At 35.5% G+C, this 10,730-nt stretch overlaps 1 long non-coding RNA gene across 1 annotated transcript in view; it reads right to left on the bottom strand.

Annotated features, from left to right (window-relative positions):
* Positions 1 to 239: 239 nt before the first annotated feature.
* Positions 240 to 10,730, bottom strand: part of LOC122148006 — a 60,255-nt gene continuing 49,764 nt past the window's right edge. The window contains exons 2-4 of the long non-coding RNA XR_006161988.1: positions 3,128 to 3,232; positions 2,564 to 2,769; positions 240 to 1,127 (exon numbers count right to left, since the gene is read on the bottom strand). This is a non-coding gene — a long non-coding RNA (uncharacterized LOC122148006). The remainder of the gene's footprint in view (positions 1,128 to 2,563; positions 2,770 to 3,127; positions 3,233 to 10,730) is intronic.

Raw genomic sequence — 10,730 nt, 5'->3', positions numbered from 1 at the left:
TGTATTATGTGTGCATTTTTAATTAAAACTTATTTTTTCATGAAAAAAAAAATCATTATGTTATTATTTAATTACTTAGATTTTACATTTCAAACGGTCATCATAACATACAGACCAACTGAGTGGAATTGTTTACTCTAAATTATGTTATTTAACTCATTGAATTATTAAAAAAATATATAATTCTAATTTCTAAGCATAAAATGTTGAATTTTGCATTTTAAATAAATGACACCTTTTCAAGAAATAATTCAAAATTGTATCAGATGTATTATTTATATTCTGCAAAAATCAGACAGTTGGAATAAATTTATCCAGGTTAACCCCTTTTCACCTGTAAATTAGCAAATGTTTCAGTTTACTTCCCTTTATAATATCCTGTACATGAAATATGTTACAGTTTAGCAGCACACTGTTATTATGGGGGGCGTCTTTCCCTTCCTGATTGAATAGCTGCCAAAGTGACTTTCACACCCATGCACACACTCAAATTAACAGATTTAATGGATTTAATTCATTGCTTAATATACTTCATGTCAGAGTGTAGAGATAAACAGATATTTATCTCATTTGTTTCCTGCTAAGGAGGACAACTGCTGTTCAGCCTCATAAATGAAATTACAGCACTGGTTTTTAATGGGATAACAGTGCTGCGTGATTAGACACCACCACATGTTCAGCAGCTCTGCACCCCTTTCCCATGACACCCCTTTACCAAGGATTTTTTTCATGCCTGAACAGGATTAATGGCTGTTTTTGATTTTTGTTGTTTGATAAATCACTGTGAATTTGCAATTGTTTATTTGATTCATCCTGTGGGTCTTTGTCCTAATATTAAATATGGATTTTTTTTTTATGCACGAGATCTGAAAGGACATTACTGTGTTAATGTGTGAACCAGCTGAGATGCGCGGCTGCCCACAGGGCAGTAATACAGTTCTGTTCACATGGTTGGCGGCCTTTGCTCCTTTAGGACCCTTCAGTAGCACACATAAATGCTGATTAAACAAAAAATGCTTTCCTTTCTTAAGGTCTATCATTTCCATCAAGGTCATGAGTCAAGGGCACCACCGGTTGACAGCCTGCATATACTGTAGAAGAGAACAACTGGCAGAGAAGTCGGTCTCCTGGAGACAAAGAGAGCGAGAGAACAAATGAGGGAGAATAATATGTGAGGTAAAGATGCAATAGAATGACATCAGCAGTCGAGGGAGTAATCATCACTGTGGGGTGACAAAACAGGTATATCTGCTGACACTCTAGTCTAAAATATGATGAGTACAGTGAGCTTTTAGCTGCTGTGTCTTCATAACTTAAAGGCTTCAGCCGACTGTCTGAATAAGAGAGAAAACACACAAACAATCACCTATGAAAAGATGCTCAAAAACAGAGTACACACACTTGTACTCTAAAACAAAACCCATTAGTACTATTATTATGCTTAAATGTGCTGAAAAAAAGGATGCATCTAGAGCAAAATGTTCAGGTTGTATTTACAAGTGCAGCCCACATAAAAATGTGTGACAAAGAAAAGAAAAGTCTGTATTGGCAATCAGTGCAACTGTAACGTTTTGTGAGGAAAAAAAAAACTCTTTAGCAGTGGTTTTATATGTTGGTTTCAAACACCTTGTTCAAAACCTTCTTAAAAAAACTAATATCCAAAAAAGAAGATATTTATAAGGTTACACTATTTTGATAGTTCATTTTAAACACTCTGCTAACTATACAGTAAGTAACTTCACAACTATATCTTAAACTCTCATTAATATGCAACTAAATGTCAACTCTTACGTTAGTGGACTATAGGGCTTTTCACACCCTGGGGTTATCGTCAATCTAAACGCTTTTAACCACAGGATTTTGCTATGGTTTTGACTGTTATGGTTCAACATTTCATTTAAAATTCAGTTATTATGTATAATTGACCCACAAATCACAAATCACTTTAATTTCAGATAATCTTGAAAACCTATAAAAGTTCATTTTAGTCGGGTCTTTCATTTCTAACCCATTCATAATAATTAAAAAAATATTTTCCAGTTTTTGTCAGTCTTTTCCCTCAAGCATTTCATTACCACTATCAAATGCTCTCAACAAGAATTCAGTTCCTTTTATTTTTCCCACAGTTTATGATTTCTCTGTTGCTCAGTCCAGCATTTGATCTATACAGTCTCAAAACCAACCTTACAGATCCTGATTACTATTCCTAAGAATGGTACGTTGATCCCAAATTCCAAAAAAAAAAAAAAAAAACACCCAGAAAACAGTGCTTTTGCTCGTTTTATACAACTGTCCAAAACAATCAGAGAAATTGATTAAAACTTAACATTTTAACTTCTGCACCCCCAATACTCTTTTTATTACTTCCTCTGGCCTCCTGGGAACTTTAGGTTCAGGATGTTTTCTCCCTCAAAGTATGTTATTTAATGTCTATCCAAAAAAATTAAAAATACAGTTGCTTTTTAATGCATAACCATTATATCGCGCACACACACACACACACACACACACACACACACACACACACACACACACACACACACACACACACACACACACAGACCTTGTGTGCAAAGTTCACAGGCCTGTTTCTCAGGAAGGTCCTCCAGATCTGTAGGATGAACAGAGGATGATCGTACCCTCCAGATGGTGCTGGATTTTCACACTGGACTCATTAGATATTTAATCATCTCTGGTCCGCAGAGCCATGAACCCTGAGGGACAAGGCTGTCCGGTGTCCAACGGCCATCTGACCTCACAGCCTGGTCACTGATGAGCCAAACAGAAAGAGAACAGACAGCTGGATAGAATGTGTCCTTTTGGAAATGAACCGTACTGTAAAATGTAAAGCATTTAACAACCGATTTGTGATACAGAAACCTTTACATGAACACAATGCATTTACAGCCAGATTTCTGTGACTCTGATATTCAACCCAAGTCTGGTGGGAGCCATCATATTCAGATTTTAATACTAGAGTCTGAAATAGCGAATGCTCACTGGCACTTCCACACAGGATAAACATTACTCCTTAAATCATTTTGTAATTCCTGCTGCGTTTAATCAGATTAAATAATCCTAATGTCTATGATACATCCAGAGAATAAAGCCCAGACAATTCTCATACCTCCAAATGCAGGAACATGTCACCCCCTCTTCCTGTGGATTCTCTTCAGGCACTTGTCATTCCATTTACTCACCAAAAGTTCATTTCCACTGAATACACATCCATCTATAAGCCAGAGGGATAAATGAGACTGAGAGCCAAATATCCATATTCAATTTCTCTCCTTCACTGAGGGATGCAGTCAGCAGACTGCCAATTTAAAAAAAATGCAGTGACATCTTTCTCTATGAGCACCCATGTCTCAACTGGATGAAGCCACTGAGAGTGAGATGATGAATAGTAAATCCCTGATATTTTCAGATTGTCCATTAATGAATCTATTAAAGAGGTGTTTAACCCACAAATGAAAATGATGTCATTATTTATTCATACATACATTATACATTATTGTTATTTTGAGTCCTCATAGTATTAATGATAATGGATATGAATATTTATTTTTTATACTTTAATTAGTCTTTTATCTGCCACATAAAAAAACATTCCTTTTGTGCTGAGTAATTACATTTTTTATTTAAAAATGTTATTTAATTTTTTTTTTGTATTCTGTAGAAATACCAAAGTCGTTCTACCACATTTTTAATTTAATAAATTAAGTCTTATAAATAAGTTATTATCATAACAGAAAATTTCACATACCTATGAGCACTATGAGCTTCAATCTGTGGTGGAAACCACCTGTGACATTTATGTTATTCTGTGACACTGAATGTGTCCATCAACTGGTTTACCAACCAAAAAAAAGTGTGAAATCATAACCATTTCAACCAATTCAAACTGATACAAAAGGTGTTTGCTGTAAAATAAAGGGGTTAGGGCTAATTTAAAGTGCTCTCCAGGCATATTAAAGGCATAAAAATGAACACTATTTCAAAAAAGATGTTAAATCAGTAATGTGCTTGCCAGGAATACTCACAAATTATTCACAAATTAAATTCAAATGATCTGAAATGTATATATTTTTCTGTATTAAGTTGACTTTTCTAAGCTTTTCCACCATATTTTAGAGTTATGCTAGATTTATATATCTGAAAATAAAAATAAAACATCTATTAAACTCAAATGTATTTCTTAGTACCTTAAATAATAAATATTAATCTAAAGTTTTACTCTCAAGCTACAAATGACACACTGTCGATAACATGAAATATCATTGGTTCTTGTGAACAAATCACACTGATATTGCAAGAATACCCAATGATGATTCTCTTTGCACTTCTTAAGGTATAAAGGCACCTTTTCATATAAAAACTCATTTTACTGTCCAAGAAACACTACTGGTTATTTGGTGTCTTGTGACAAAACCAACCAAGGAGATCACTGTGTCACTGCATACTGCCTTATGTGGAAAACAACATTTATCTCCTCGCTGTCAAAAATAGCTGTGTTACAGGAACGTCATTATGGTGAGTAAATAATGACAAATTTTTAATTTTGGTTGAACTACCCTTTTAAAATCCACTGATCTGCAATGTCAATTTTAAAGTAGGGCTGTCAAATGATTAATCACGATTAATCACATCCAAAATAAAAGTTTTGTTTACATAATATATGTGTGTATACTGTGTATATTTATTATGTATATATAAATACACACACATGCATGTGTATATATTTAAGAAGAATATGTTATGTTTATATATTAAATATATTTATATATAATATAAAATATAAGAATATAAATATATAAATGTATATACATGTAAATATTTTCTAAATATATAATTTATGTGTGTGTATTTATATATACATAATAAATATACCCTGTACACATACATATATTATGTAAACAAAACTTTTATTTTGGATGTGATTAATCGTGATTAATCATTTGACAGCCCTATTTTAAAGACTAGGAATGAAATCTTTTGTCCAGCAAAATCTGAATGAAATTCCTTCATTAACTCAGAAAAAGAGTAGTGAAAATCCACCTAATTAAACTCAGCAGAGGTTACAGAGAAGACCAACCTCCTTGATTAAACATGCCTGATTGACATCAGCATGCAAAAATTACATGGTCACTTCTCACCAGAAATCAATAATTAATTGTTCCATGTGAATGGGCCTGTATTCAGTGAGTATACTTCCCTTAATTAAAATAAATTCTTTACACCATAATCAAAGAGATTCATATTCAAACCCACATCATTCCATCACTGCTGCTATACAAAATTAAGGAATCTAGGCAATTTGATGATTCTGCTTATTCAGTGAAAATCTATGGGGAACAAACATCTGCTTTTTTTGTTTACGTATTAAATGAAACCATAAGCCTTTCCTGGTGTAATCTTTTTCCTGTTTTCCATCTATTTCTCATTAATGTTGTATAATGTATAAATTTTCAACGCCTGCTCCTAGTGGTCAATTTTTCCTAAGTCAGCAGTGTCTGCTAAATAACAGTCTTTCAATTTGTCTCTGCACTTTAATAAGAGGACAAAGCTTCCCACAGGTGTTTCATCTCCTGAGACACTCAGGCCTTGGCAGGAACGACAAGGTGGGGAACGAGGTGACAGCAAGTGTGGACTATGTGTCTCTGTCTGTTCCTCACACTCACAGTGCCAGACTTCTGCATACTGCAGGCGCATTTAAGCAGAAGATTTACAGTATCAGGGGCTTTTAAACATGGTGGTCATTAAATAGAGGCTGTGGGGTACATCATCCTAGTGCTCAATGAAACTGAATATTATTTCGAAAGGCTGTTTGCTTATCCATTCACTTGGCATCCGCTTCTACATCAGATTGTTCAAGGCTGTAGTGAATAGCCTGATGTTAAGAGGCTACCAGTTCTTTAATGCACTGCCAAGCACTTGCCTTTTCATTGTGCTGTGTGATATAATTATCGTAAAACACTTTAAACTGCCATTTAAATCATGATTTCAAACTACAACTGACTTTAAAGGAATATTCCGGGTTATTTGCAACATTGTGTCTACGGGCAGCATCTGTGGCTGTGGTGTTAATTGTCGATTACCACAGACAATAAAGATCTCAAAAATGAGCTGGTAATGCATTTACAACTTAAAATGACTGCCTAACAGCGGGTGGGAGGGTTTAAAAGCAGAAATGTTAGGCTTGTATTTTTGATAAAGTGCTTAGATAAAATATTCAGGAGAAACAACGTTACTTGAGCTGGAAAGTTGTCTAAATAGAAGATAATTTTCAAGCTGGACAACTTTTCTATAACTTATAAAAACTAATTGCTGTGTGAAGTCAAAGTGTTTTATGGATCACTGAAAAGTAAATACAGTAGGTTCGCTTTTTTAACTAGCTATGTTCATAAACTCAAAGATGGCATATGTTTTTGTACAGGCAGTGTTTCTGTCACAAAAGTGTTATGCTAACGTGTAGTTTGGTGTAAATACTTTCAAAAAGTGTGATTGATGTGTATTCTAAGCAGTTTTTCAGTGGAATTGGCTTCCATTATGTTTGCATTTGCTATAGACAATTTTTTTGCTGGTTTATACACAGCAAGTTAGATCTGTGGTAATTAACGATGTGCCATTAACATTGAGTTGCAAATAACATCCTTTAATGCTTGCTATAAACAATTTACATCAAAATATTTTTACCATGGTTCACACTGTCACTCTCATCAAAAGGCTCATTTAATCGCTGAAGCACATCTTTAGAATGGCATGACTGACCTGTCCAAATGGGGCTGTCACAGGGTCTATCATTACACAGAGATACCATTTAATTTAATCTGACAAAACAACTTTTCTTAAAGGGATACTCCACCCCAAAATGAAAATTTTGTCATTAATCAGTTACCCCCATGTCGTTCCAAACCTGTAAAAGCTTCGTTTGTCTTCGGGAACACAATTTAAGATATTTTGGATGAAAACCGGGAGGCTTGTGACTGTCCCATTGACTGCCAAGTAACTTACACTGTCAAGGTCCAGAAAAGTATGAAAGACATCGTCAGAATAGTCCATCTGCCATCAGTGGTTCAATCGTAACGTTATGAAGCGACGAGAATACTTTTGTACGCAAAGAAAACAAAAATAACGACTTTATTCAACAACTCATCTCCTCTGTGTCTCTCCGCATCACCGGTTTTCATCCAAAATATCTTAAATTGCTTTACGAAGACGAACAAAGCTTTTATGGGTTTGTAACGGCATGGGGGCAAGTGATTAATAACAACATTTTCATTTTGGGGTGGAGTAACCCTGAAGAGGCTTCAATGTGGCCCCCGGTTTAGTACACCAAAGAGATGTCTATTTATCTGTCTGCCTAATTGTCAGTCAGTCTGTCTGTCTATCTATAACTATCAACTGTCTATCTATCTGTCCATCTGTCCTTCTGTCGGACAGTCTGTGTTTGTCTATCTGTCAGTCGTTCTGTCTTTCTGTATGTCCGTCCTTCCGGCGGGTCACTCGGCCTGTCTATGTCTGTCTATCTATCTGTCAGTCAATAAAACAGTCTTTCTGTTTTAAATGTCATCACTGTACACTTTTCACAAGAACCATCACACACTTTTGAGTGACAGCTGACTAGTAAGTCCATAAATAGGGATCCAAAAGGGGTAAATGTCCATTAAACAGGTAAATTGGGCGTGTTTGTTTAGATTGTGGAAAATTGAATTGAGAGTTTGGATTTCAAAAGCAAAGCTAAAACAGCAAGTTCAGTGGAATTAGGTTGTGATTTTTAACAGGAAGGTCATTTGAGTATTCCGTAATTACATTTTCTCTCCCTGCCTTTTTAATAGTCTATTTATGGCAGAAAAGCAACATTCATTCATGCAAGTGAGACAGCGAGTGTTTTAAAAGGCAATGACTCCTCTCTGTTGGAAAGGGAAAGCTTTTTTTTGCCCTGCATCTATGTCAGGCTCACAGATCAATAAGCAAACATGGCGATAGATTGTGCGGAGTAGGAGGATGAAGAAGGATGAGAGAAACTGAAAAAAGGATGAACAGAGGACGGACGGACACTGCTGCCTCAGCACTATAGTGGACATCCATCCATCCAGTTCTAAAAACACACACACACACACACACACACACACACACACACACACACACACACACTCGCGCACTTTAAATACAACCTTATCTCATTAATGCACACATGACCTTCCGCCCTACAGCCCTCCTCGCAACCAAACCCCCCCACCCCACTCCCGGACAGTGCTGTAAACACACCAAGGCTGATGTGCAGTGAGTAATTGGTTTAAACAGAGCACCATAATAGATTGCCTAATTTGCCTTGCTGATGTAAATGAATGGCTCAGTTAACTCACAAGTGCGGGAAAATTCTGGGAGTGGACCTGGAGGTGTCACAATGCAGAGTTCAGCATGTATGTTACCTTGATTTCAAAGTGGCTGTAAAATCACCCAGCACTTAGGGTAGATGAAACCTCCCTGTTTGAAAGGAGAGAGAGACTTTCTTCCTTTTTAAGGGACAAGAGGGGATTAGCTGTTGCTTGGAAGGGATGAAAGAGGATGTTTCAAAGAAGATTTGTTTCATTCTGCTAAAACACATCAATGATTTACCAAGGCAAACCAAAAGATACTTAACTTAATAGATGGACCCAAATACCTTTCCAGTAACCATTTAGCCCGTAACATGCCTCATTTCCTGACAATATTCAAAAAAAAATTTCTTAGAGGCCTCATTATTCACAAAAGCTTTAAGATTATAATGGCAGGTCCATGTTGTGATGAGTAATCCAGATGGTTAATGACTCTAATTTACACAGCCAATCAGATTTCATTAATTTTGAGGCCACAACAAGATTAGATGGGATCACATTATATATTATTTATTATATTATTATATATTTAGAACTAATCTTTGTCTTACTCACTACATCTGCACACAAACAAACAAAGAAACCATGGCACATTAAGTTCACATTAAATTCCAAATTAATAATCCAATTTAGAACCAAATGCAATCACTTGTATATGCAGAAATCACACAGTCTTGATGGCCTTAGAAAACAAGTAATTTGTTAAACCAACTTAAAAAAAAATGAATAGAAAAAGAACTAAAGTGACCAATTGACTCTAAAAAAAAAAAAGTATTATTTATGAGTAACAAAAAAAAAAAAAAAAGACAAAATATGAGTATATATATATAAAGGCAGATTCAGTAACATTAGAAGAAGAGTAAGAACTATTTATTTGAATCTGGCTGAAATTTTGCATGAGAACATTTTTAAATTAAACAACATTAGTGAATGAGGACCTTTGTCTTCTGTGTTTTGCTAGTAAAGGCAATGTTCTAGTGCAAAACACAACACCTTCGCCTTTGAGGCGATTGTCTGTATGGAGCAGCTTATACCCAGTGTCTGTCCAATTCCCAAATGTCTACAGTCTACACTACTACAGACAGTTACACCACTGAGTTTAATAAGAGAATTAATATTCAGGAGAGTGGCTGTGCGCATTCAGGAGGTGAGTGTTTTTAACTGATTTGCAATGACCACAGAAAGACCTCGGGGAACAGAATCTGCTAGATGGCCAACAACTCACCCCATGTTCTTCATCCTGGCCCGCATTAATCTCTAAGAAGAGAGTAATGGAGTGATCATTTAATATGAGTCCCGACAGCCTTTCTGTCTCCGATGCCAAATTGCCTCTCTTTCTGCTTTTTTGTGTCAATTAAATATAACTGGTAAACATGTTTGTTCAAAAACATTAACCTTAATGCAAAACAATGCATTTGGCAGCAATTTGGACAGGAGTACTAAAGTGTCATGAGTTTAATACAAACACTTGTCTATTTGCCAGTGCTGTGAGTGCTCACGAGTCCTTGTTTTTATTTATTTATCTTTCTTGTGAGAAAGAGTGCCATTTTCCTTATATTAATCCAACAGCTGACGGAACGGCCATCTATCACCACCCTCCTCCGCTACGGTGTCCTCTCCCTTGACTTTGAAAAAAGCACTCCATCATGTTTGTTTGTGTTGTGACAGACAAATCCACATTGTTTAACCAAACCTGGAAGTTGCAATGTTCCATTCTGAACTCTTGAATAATGCAGATGCAATAAGGTACGCATGTGATAATTGCTACTCTCGATCTTAGTGTATTGAGAACTGAAGTATCAAAATAATTTGAAATGAGGGAGTGAGGCTTCTTAACTCTTTGTATTGAATGAGAGGCAATTATCCCCCTGTGCATCAACTCAAAACAGAAATCAACTAGAAAGAACTGTGCTAATGATTTACAACACAAACAGTAATGATGTACAGACACAGAAATGTTATCTGCCATCTTGATTCATGTCAGCATCTCCAAGATCAATAAATTCCGGCCTTAATTATAATTTCTATTATTATTTCTCAGAAGTTGCATTATCGTCAGGCTCCACTAATCTACACTGTAAAAAATAAATAGTTGATTATGATGCATTTATATTTTTAGGTTCTCTCAACTATTGATCCTAAGTAACACTGCTTTGTTTCAATCTGTATTAGTTTGTTTACTAAAATGCCTCAATCAGCCAATAAACACATCAAGGCAACCAGATTTCTTATTTAGCAAATTTCCAATTATTAACCCAATAACTGTGCTATTATTTTAGTAACCATATACTGTAAGTGTCCAATAAGTCTATAGTTTTCATGACACTTTATATGCCAAGTAAACTATTC

This window comes from Cyprinus carpio, chromosome A16 (assembly GCF_018340385.1).
Source record: "Cyprinus carpio isolate SPL01 chromosome A16, ASM1834038v1, whole genome shotgun sequence".
NCBI lineage: Eukaryota > Metazoa > Chordata > Actinopteri > Cypriniformes > Cyprinidae > Cyprinus > Cyprinus carpio.
The sequence above is the reverse complement of the archived record's forward strand: the minus strand, read 5'-3'. Positions and strand labels throughout refer to the sequence as shown.